We start from the raw sequence: 10,369 nt of genomic DNA on the forward strand, positions 1-10,369 counted from the left end.
TTTGGGGATTAATAGTTTATAGTCAAAAGTAAAATACAGTAGTCTGTACGTGTGTAACATTTCTCAGTTTTCCACATAACAATTCAACCTCCACTAGGTCCTCCTCTGCCATTATGTTCCAGGACCTGAACCCCACCCCCCCCCACCCCATAGTCTTTTACTTTGGTGCAATACACCAAACCCAGTTCAAGTTCTGTTTTGTGGTTTCTTATTTTTCAGCTCCTCTCTCCCCCCCCCCCCATTAGTGATTTAATACTGATCAACAAGATTGTGGGATAAGAAAGGTACAATTCATACACTTCCCACCACTAGAGTGCCATATCCCCTCCCCTCCATTGGAAGCTTCCCCATTCTTTATCTCTCTGGGAGTATGGACCAAAGATCTCATGGGGCACAGAAGGTCAGAAGTCTGGCTCCTGTAATTGTGTCTCTGCTGGACATGGGTGTTGTCAGATCAATCCACACCCCCAACCTGTTTCTAACTTTCCCTAGTGGGATAGGGCTCTGCGGAGGTGGAGACCAAAGGTCTTTATGGGGTGCAGAAGGTGGCAGATCTGGCAATTGTAATTGTTTCTCCACTCCAAATGGGTGTTGACAGATCAATCTATACCCCCTACCCCAGCCTGTTCCTATGTTTCCCTGTTGGGGTAGAGCTCTGGGGAAGTGGGGTACCAGGACACATTGGTGAGGTCCTCTGGCCAGGGGAGTCAGGTTGGTGTCATGGTAGCATCTGTAACTTGGTAGCTGAAAAACATTGAGATATAAGCAGATGAAATTGTTTAGTAATCAGGAACCTAAAGGTAAGAATATAGCAGATGAGATTTGGGGTCTTCATGTTGGAAGAAATTAGGAAGTCTATTTTTGGTATATTCTAAGGGGCTTATGACTTTACTAATTTTTGCCTGAGCCCCATAGATAACATGCAGGTGGGATGAATTGTCTTGGAAGATGGTGTCAGAGTTGGGAATAGGACTAAAAAGCTGGATCAGGGGAGAGAGTAGCTCCCAAATATGGGAAAAGTACACAAATACCATTAGCTATAAACTCCATCGATCTGACCTAGGACCCATGTCTATCCATACTTAGCACAGGAGCCTGTATAACTTCTGCATCTCTGCTGGTCTAACCTTGCATTCCATGGTCATAGCTAGGAACAATCTAGGCTGCAGTCATTTCAGGACCAGTCTTCCTCGAGAGGCAGGATAATGTTGACCCAGCTTCCCTTTAGAGAGTGGGGCAGTTTCTACTATTGTTTTTCTACATTGAGGGCAAGGTCCTGTTTTATTTGTACTGTTCTCTTACTTTTAAGGGACTCAAATTTCATACATCAATTTACTTGGCTATATTTAGAATCCTATTTAAAAATGTTTTATTCAAAACATGTGTTGTGGTTTTTAATTTCCTATATAAGTTACATAATTGATAAGCTACTATTTTATTGTTGTCTGCTGTCTGCTCTGGGCTGACTTTTCTTAAATAGAGAGACAGAGAGGGAAAGACACCACAATACCAAAACTTTCTCCAATGCTGTGGAAACTTGGGCTCACACCCAGGTCTCAAATATATTAAAACTGCACTATGTGAGTGAACCTTTTCCTGGCTCTGTTATTATTATTTTGCCTCCAGGGTTATTGCTGGGGCTCAGTGCCTGCACTACGAATCCACTACTACTAGAGGCTATTCCCCCCCCCCTTTTTTTGCCCTTGTTGTCTATCATTATTAGAATTTCTGTCATTGTTGTCATTGTTGTTGGATAGGTCGGAGAGATCAAGAAAGGAGGGGAAGACAGAGAAGGGAAGAGAAAGATAGACACCTGCAGACCTGTTTCACTACTTGTGAAGCAACCCCCCTGCAGGTGGGGAGCCAGGGATTCAAACCAGGATCCTTATGTCAGTCTTTGTGCTTTGCATCAGGTTCGCTTAACCCGATGTACCCGGCCCCCGGCTCTATTATTTTTATTCTCACAAGTAATATGAGTCTTGGAAAAATCAGATATATTAAGTAAAAGGTCTAAAACCTAATTTTGCTCAACTCTATTATTGCAAACTGATTGTAATAAAAGATTATACTGTCAGAATGTTTTCTAAAGCATGTTCTGTACTTAAATGATGACTCTAAACACCTGAAATGGCATGTATCTTCTTGTTCCTGTACAAATATGCTTAGTGTTCCCAAATGACATACTGGATAAAACTGGACTTTGACCCCTCCTTGTGAGTTGCATTTTGATATTTCTTGTAAACCTCTACGTGCCACATATACTCAGTCCTTTTAATGGTCAGCTTGCTTCTCACCTTCAGAAGGTCTTCTCCTACTTTGGTAAATGGAGTTGTACTTCCCTCACTGGCATTAAGATTGGATGCTATTTACTGTTCTTTTCCAGGTAGCTGACTCTTAACAGGCATAGGCTAGGCCTTTCTACTCCACTTTATTTTTAATTTTATTTTTTTCTCTAAGTGCTTTGGAAATGAACTGTTTTATAGATGCCATTTTCTTTGGTAGACCCTGAACCATTAGCTGTAGAAATCTGAGTGAAATCTGGTTCCAGACAACTTGCTAAAAGTGAACTTTAAAGAGGCCTTATCAGAAAGAACTTGGAATGGTTTGGTGGAGTGCTACCTCTGATGTATTTGCTGTTCCAGAATAGATTGAGACAATGTGAAGGTAATCAGTAACTCATAATGACTCAGAGACTATGAATTGACTCTGATTGATATTTCAGTGATTCATTCATTTAACAAAGGTTAATATCAGGCTACTGGGGATCGATAAGTACAAAGTAAAAAAAAAAAAACCGTGATCAAGTTTACAGTTTTCTGAGGAATATAGAGACCTAAACAATGTCCATTTGTCTGATGACATGCTTTTCCTGAGAAATGCTGATGGTTCTGAGGAGAGAGAATAAATTGGACTTGAGTATGGATGGCCCAGGAGGTAGCATGGTATCTATGGCATTGGACTTAAATGCGGGAGTTCCTGAGTTCAATCCCTGACCCTTGGCATCCTATGTACTAGAGTGATGCTCTGGTGCCCTTCCTCCTCCTTACTGACTTCCTCCTCCTTATCCTCATCTTCTCTTTCCCCCTCCTTTTCCTTCTTTTTTGGAATCTTTCCTAAATCTTTGGGAAAAAAACAAAAAACTTGAGTGTGGGTAGCAGAGCTTCACTTCCGTCAAGCACTAGGTGAGCTGACTCTGAAGGCTGCAGTGGGAGTCAGAGTAAATGTTGGTATCTTTTCCCTAATTAGAAACCTGAATGTTTTCACATGGCCAGGAATCAGAAAAAATAATCTTCAGTCCAGTAGCGGTATCTGTGGCTCTAGTCAGTTCTTTGCACCAGCAAGGTCTATACTTTCTAATTTTAAGGTGGACCCAAGAGAAGAGACTGTTTTCAGGATATAATGAACTACCCACTCTGTTTTCACTTGGCCACAATCTGGCAAAACTGTTCAAGGGAGTGGGTGGGGTGATGGGTTGGCAAGGTCTGGTAGGAACTGACAGGGACAAAGAATGGAAATACTTTAATGTTAATGTGGTATAACTTTCCTGTTGACTCCATCACCGACTATGTTTAAGGGATGTTTAACATTGAAGCATTTGTAAGGTGAGATTCCTTTGGAATTAGAATTCTTAATTTTGGCTGCATGGAATGATTTCAGAAAAGGTTTATAAATAGTGGTGCCAAGTTCATACTCCAGAAAAACAATTGGGGCTTGTGGCTTGAAGTTTTTTTTTTTTTTAAGTCTTTCCATGTAATTCCTGGTGCACAGTAAGGTTAAAGAAAAATTGGGTGTGGGGAGTCGGGTGGTAGCACAGCGGGTTAAATGCATGTGGCGCAGAGCGCAAGGACCTGCATAAGGATCCCGGTTCGAGCCCTCAGCTCCCCTCCTGCAGGGGAGTCGCGTCACAGGCGATGAAGCAGGTCTGCAGGTGTCTATCTTTCTCTCCCCCTCTCTGTCTTCCCCTCCTCTCTCCATTTCTCTCTGTCCTATCTAACAACGATGACGTCAATAACAACAACAATAACTACAACAATAAAAAACTAGGACAACAAAAAAGAAAATTTAAAAAATTGGGGGTAGGGGATGGTATGGTGCTAATATTTGCTGCTGGTGCTCAACTCAGGTTTTTGTACAGTGAATGGTATATGCTTGTGTAACCTCTGCACCCCTGTCAGTTTGAGCTCACAGTCCATGATCACAACTAGGAACATTCTAGGCTGCACTCATTTCAGGACCAGTCTTCCTTAAGTGGCAGAGTAATTTTTTAAAACATTTTTTTTAGTTATTTATAAAATGGAAGTATTGACAAGACCATAGGATAAGAGGGGTACAATTCCACACAATTCCCACTACCAGAACTCTGTATCTCATCCCTGCCCTTGAAAGCTTTCCTAGTCTTTATCCCTCTGGGAGTATGGACACAGGATCATCATGGGGTGCAGAAGGTGGAAGGTCTGGCTTCTGTGATTGCTTCTCCACTGACCATGGGCATTGGCAGGCTGATCTATACTCCTAGCCTGTCTCTCTTTTTCCCTAGTGTGGCAGGGATCTGGGGAGGCAGGGTTCCAGGACGTATTGGTGGGGTTGTCTACCCAGGGAAGTCAGACAGGCATCATGGTATCATCTGGAACATGGTGTCTGAAAAAGAGTTAAGATATAAAGCAGAACAAATTGCTGACTAGTCATGAACCTAAAGGCAAGAATATTGCAGATGAAGATTTGGGGGTCTCCATTTTGGAAAAAGTTAGTAGGTCTATTTTAGGTATATTTTAAGGGGCCCATGGCTTTCCTAGTCTTTGAATGGCAGAGTATCTTGACCCAGCTTCCCTTGGGAGAGTGGGGCAGTCCCTACAATTGCTATTCTACATTGAGAGCAAGGTCCTGAAGAGGCCCACAAGAGGGCTTATGATGATGTCCTGATGGAAGTGACCAGTGATGGTGAGGAAAGGGATCTATTAGAGATCTAGGCCCATCATATTTATGTGGGAATCCCAGCATTCCCTGATTAGGGTCCCAGATGATGGGGTGGCCTGGTAGTGACCAAAAGGGCCATCAATAAATTGTGCTGGTCTTTTGCTCTATTCCACTAACATATTTGTTTACAGCTTTCATTGAGGCTCAAAGGGTTTTGCTCTGTTCCCAGAAAAGGGTTTCAAGGATTATGAAATAAAGGAAATGTACCAAGAAAAGGGCTTCTGGAAACTAACCATGTCAATTTGCTTCCCAAGTAAGGAGTGGACACCCTTTTCTGAGTGAGGAAAAATAGAAATATATTAGTTGTTCTAACCACTAATGTTTGCCCTGATGAGCTAGAAATAGGATAGTAACTCCTGGCTGTCTGTCTTGTTAGCAAATCTAAACAGATGTTTAAATTACATAAGCAATTGTCTTAGAATTTTTTCCCCTGAAATTATTGAATTTGTGAACTTGTTAGTCCTGTTTACCTTTAATTAATTATAAGAACAATTGTGACCAAGTACCTAAAAGTGTATGATTTCTCTTCCATTAATGATATGTGAGAAAACACCTGCACACAGGGTGCTATGTTAAGTAGTTTAACTTTATCACTTCAATTGCCAAAGGAACTCCTAAACACTTAAAAACCTCTATCCAGTTCCTATCACTATCAAAAATCATTTTAAAGAAAATTTCAAAAATAAACTATATTAAACATCTTACTGGAAAAAAAGCCACTTCTGGACAGAGGCTAAGCCAAAGCAATTTTAGTTCAAATTGACTTTCCTGGAAAAGCTGAAAAGACAGTTTTCAGAAGAGAAATGTCTTGGCAACTTTACAGATCAACACTCAAAACTAACAAGATTAGTCTGAATAGCCTTCACTTTTGTGATTCTCAAATATTAGTGAAGAAAGGAATTGTCTAGAAGCTTGGTAAAATGCAGATTCCCGGGCCTGGTAATCATATGAACTCAGTTCCAGGTGACTTTAAAACAGGATTTGAACATCATGGTTCGGTTAACTCTGAAAACAAAACAAAAAACTTTGAGGTTAAAAATGATTGGACTAGAATGAGAAATTGCCTGTTTTACTTTATTATGTGTTTATAAATTGTGTTTTATCTCCTCAGTTGATAAATTGGTTTAGCTCCACTTCAGTGGGGTCACTTGTACTAGTGTCGCAGGACAGATGCTCAGCCTCAGGCATAAAACCGTCATGATATGAGATTATATAGATTCCTTTGAAAAGTTAATAAAATTCTCAAAACTTTTCTTCAGAAAATGCACAAATACATATATTTTACACAGGATTTACATGACTAATTGAGAGTCACAGTTCTCTTGGCATGCTTACAGGGTCTACCTGTGTCAGTGACTGGACCCGGGGCACTGGTTTATATCAGGTTTCATATGCCTCACTCAGTCACAATTCACATTTTCCCGTTGGAGAATGTTTCTCCTTACTCTCACTCCCTGCTCCCACAGTAGGAATCACCAGGATGTATGGCACCTGTTTATGCAGGCCACACATAATGGCTTTCTGAAGGCCATTTGCATACATTTGAATATAATGAGTCCCCTGGGAGGAAGGTGACTTTACCTCCATTTTACAAGTGAGAAGATTGGGGTTTGTCAAGTTAAAAATAATTTGACTGCAATCACAAGCCAATAACAAATAGGCCCTGGATTTGACCTTGAGCTCTTTATATTTCTGGTGAAATGTCCTAGTCTCAGCCCAGTTGACATTCAGGGTCTGATAATTACTTTTGTGGGGCTCTGCCCCAAGTTGTGAAATCCTTCAGTTTCCCTGATCTCTACCCATTACTTACCTTTAACACTGCTGGACTCAGGTGGTGACGACAAAAAATGTCTCCAGGTGTTGCCACATGTGAGGGTGGGGATAGCTTTCTAGAAATGGACCTACTATATGACCCAGCAAGTCTTCCGGGGATAGATCCTAAGGAATCAAAACACACCCATCCAAAAAGATTTGTGTATAACTATGTTCACAGCATAATTTGCATAGGATAATTTTTAATAGCCAAAACCTGGAAGCAACTTAGGTGTCCCAACAGATGAGATGAATGGAATACTACTTAGCTATTAAAAATGATGAATTTACCGGGGTCAGACAGTGGCACACCTGGTTAAGCACACACATTACACTGCACAAGGACCTGGGTTCAAGCCCCTGGTCCCAACCTGCAGGGGTAAAGCTTCATGAGTGGTTAGGCAGGGCTGCAGGTATCTCTCTTTCTCTTTCCCTTTTTATCTTCCCCTCCCCTTTCAATTTCTGTCTGTCTCTATCCAATAATAAATAAATAAATTGATTAATTAATAATTGGTGTATTGCACTAAAGTAAGAGACTCTGGGTTTGGGGGGGAGGGCTTGGGTCCTGGAACATGATAGCAGAGGAAGACCTAGTGGGGGTTGATTTGTTATGTGGAAAACTGGGAAATGTTATGCTTATACAAATTATTATATTTTGCTGTCGACTGCAAACCATTAATCTTCCAATAAAGAAATAGAAATTAATAAAACAAACAAAAAGAATGATTAATTCACCTTCTTCTTCACCTCATCTTGGATGGAGCTTGAAGGAATCATGTTGAGTGAGATAAGCCGGAAAGAGAAAGATGAATATAGGATGACATTACGCATGGACAAAAGTTGAGAAATAAAAACAGAAAGGGGAAACGCAAAGTAGAACTTGTACTGGGTTTAGTGTATTACATCAAAGTAAAGCATTCTGGGGTGAGGGAGGGAGGCTTTTTGGTCCTTGTGTATGATGATGGAGGAGGATGTAGGCCAGGAGTGGGAGTGTTATACAGAAAACTGAGAAATTTTACACAAGTATCAGCAACTGTATTTATTGTAAACCATTAATCCCTTCAATAAAAAATTTAAAAAAGAAAGAAAGGGAGATGAGGGGACATCTGTAACACTGCTTCACCACTCAGGAAACTTCTCCCTTGCAGGTGGGGACTCGGGGCTTGAACCCATGTCCTTGTGCAATGTAATGTGTGTGCTCTACTAGATATAGCATCATCTGGTCTCCCCCCGCTCTATCCCCTCTATCCCCACTACCTTTTCAGGTAGGAAAACAGAGAATATAGAGAACTGAATATATAAATGTGAAAAAAAAAAGGTCAATGTATATCTAAGACTGGGGGAGAACTATCGTGGTTATGTATGGGGGTGGGGATGGGGGCACAGACCTTTGGTGATGGGAGTGGTGAGAAAAAAAGGCTAGACTGTAAACCATTAACCCCTCAATAAAAAATAAGTGAAATTAACAAAAGAAAGGGGAAAAAAAACAAACAAACCAGAGACAGAAAAGCACAGCACCACAACTTCCTTCACTGTGGTGGGAGCTGGGCTAGACCCTGGGTTGTGTCCATGGTAAAGTAAGGGCACTTATACATGTGAGCTTTCTTCCCAGCCCTAAATTTACAATTTCTAAAAGCTCTGCCAGAATGTTTTCTTTCCATGGCAAATACTCACGTGAAGTTAAATCTCTATTAAATTTGGTTATAATCCAACATGAAACTGTTCCTTTTTAAAAAAAAAAAAATCTTCTAATAGTCCAAACAGATTCATACCCACATAATTATCTGTTGTGCTACCTCTGAGGGACCAAGATATATGACAAAAGCTGGGATTTGAGATGAGAACTGACCCAGTTTCAGTGCTGTGCTGGGTGAGATGGCTCTGCCGTTTCCATAGCAGAATGGAAAGCCACTAGGACATTGGCATTGTCGCATGTACCCTTAGTTTTCCTAAATTACATCAGATATTTACTAGAGAGTTTTTTTTTTTTTTTTGGTGGATTTTGAAATTGAGTGCTCGGCCAGTCAAAGGTGGGTGCTGGTTGTATCAGAGAACTTTATTATTTTTTTTAATCAGTAAAAACTCTAACAATAATTTGGTGGTATAACACGAGGATGTGTGACATGAAGCTGTTACAATATTTTGGAAAAATCATCAGTGTTATACTTTGCTACCTGACTCAGATGAAGGTGGGCTTTTTGTTTATTTGTTTTTCTTTTAGATCAACATTAATATCTTATTCATGTTTTTCAAAAGTTTCCAAGGAACTTAAACATTTGTCAGCACATGATTAGGCATTTACAATGTGTTAGGCACTCTGCTAAAAAAAAAAAAAAAACAACTAAAAATAAAAAAAGGAGCCTCATTCATAACAGAAGGGACTAATACCTGGATACTGGCTCTGACAGCAATATGCTGAGGGGTGTGGAGACACAGAGGTGGTCATGGGGTCAAGAAAGAATCCTTGCAGGATGTGAAGTTGGAGTCCATACCTGGACTAGAAAAAGGTCAAGGCAGCTTATGGATGGATAGGGAAGCAGCCAAGGGAATAGCGTGCACTGAATGAACAGAGATACTAGGAGGGTTGGGGTGGAGAGCCTGGGGCTGGCACAGTCACGGCTGACAGGTCCACAGTACAGCTAGAGTAGAGCCAGCAGGGAGGAAGGGCACAGAGGCGAGGATATACGGGGTCATGTTTGAACTCATGCAGACCGTTTTAGGACTATTACAGACCTCAACATTTTTAGAGGCCCCATCTAACTGTACAGTAAAAAGAAAGAGAGAAAGAAGGAAAAGAAAGAAAGAAAGAAAGAAAGGAAGGAAGGAAGAAAGAAAGGCTGTATTTTGGATGGTGTTTAAAATCAATGGATTTACTAGATTCTTAAAACCATGGTACTGGGATAGGTAAAGGAGGGAAAGACTTAAAAACTTGAGCGCAACATGAACTGACACACAACATGAGCTACTTTCTGCAGTAATTTTATTTTCCAGCCATCATATTCCAAGATACGAGGACTCTGGGAAAGCAGGGCTGAATAGAGAGAGCAGGAGACCAAGAGACCAGAAGCAAGCCTGAGTGTCAAGAGGCCAAGAGAGCTGTTTCCGCCAGACCTTCCCTTAAATCTTCTCAATTCTCATAGCAAGATTACCTCGTATGCACCAATCAAAGACAAAGAAATTGAAACCATTATTAAGAATCTCCCCAACAACAAAAGTCCTGGACCAGATGGCTTCACAAATGAATTCTACAAAACTTTCAGGAAACAGTTAGTACCCATACTTCTTAAGCTTTTCCATAAGATTGAAGAAACAGGAATACTCCCTTCCACCTTCTATGAAGCCAACATCAACCTGATACCAAAAGCTGATAGGGACAGAACAAAAAAGGAAAACTACAGACCAATATCTCTGATGAACATAGACGCCAAAATATTAAACAAGATCTTGGCCAACCGGATACAGCAACATATCAAAAAGATTGTTCATCATGACCAAGTGGGATTCATCCCAGGAATGCAAGGTTGGTTCAACATCCGTAAGTCACCACATCAATAAAAGCAAAGCCAAAAACCACATGATTATC

Source organism: Erinaceus europaeus, chromosome 11 (assembly GCF_950295315.1).
Source record: "Erinaceus europaeus chromosome 11, mEriEur2.1, whole genome shotgun sequence".
NCBI classification, from domain to species: Eukaryota; Metazoa; Chordata; class Mammalia; order Eulipotyphla; family Erinaceidae; genus Erinaceus; species Erinaceus europaeus.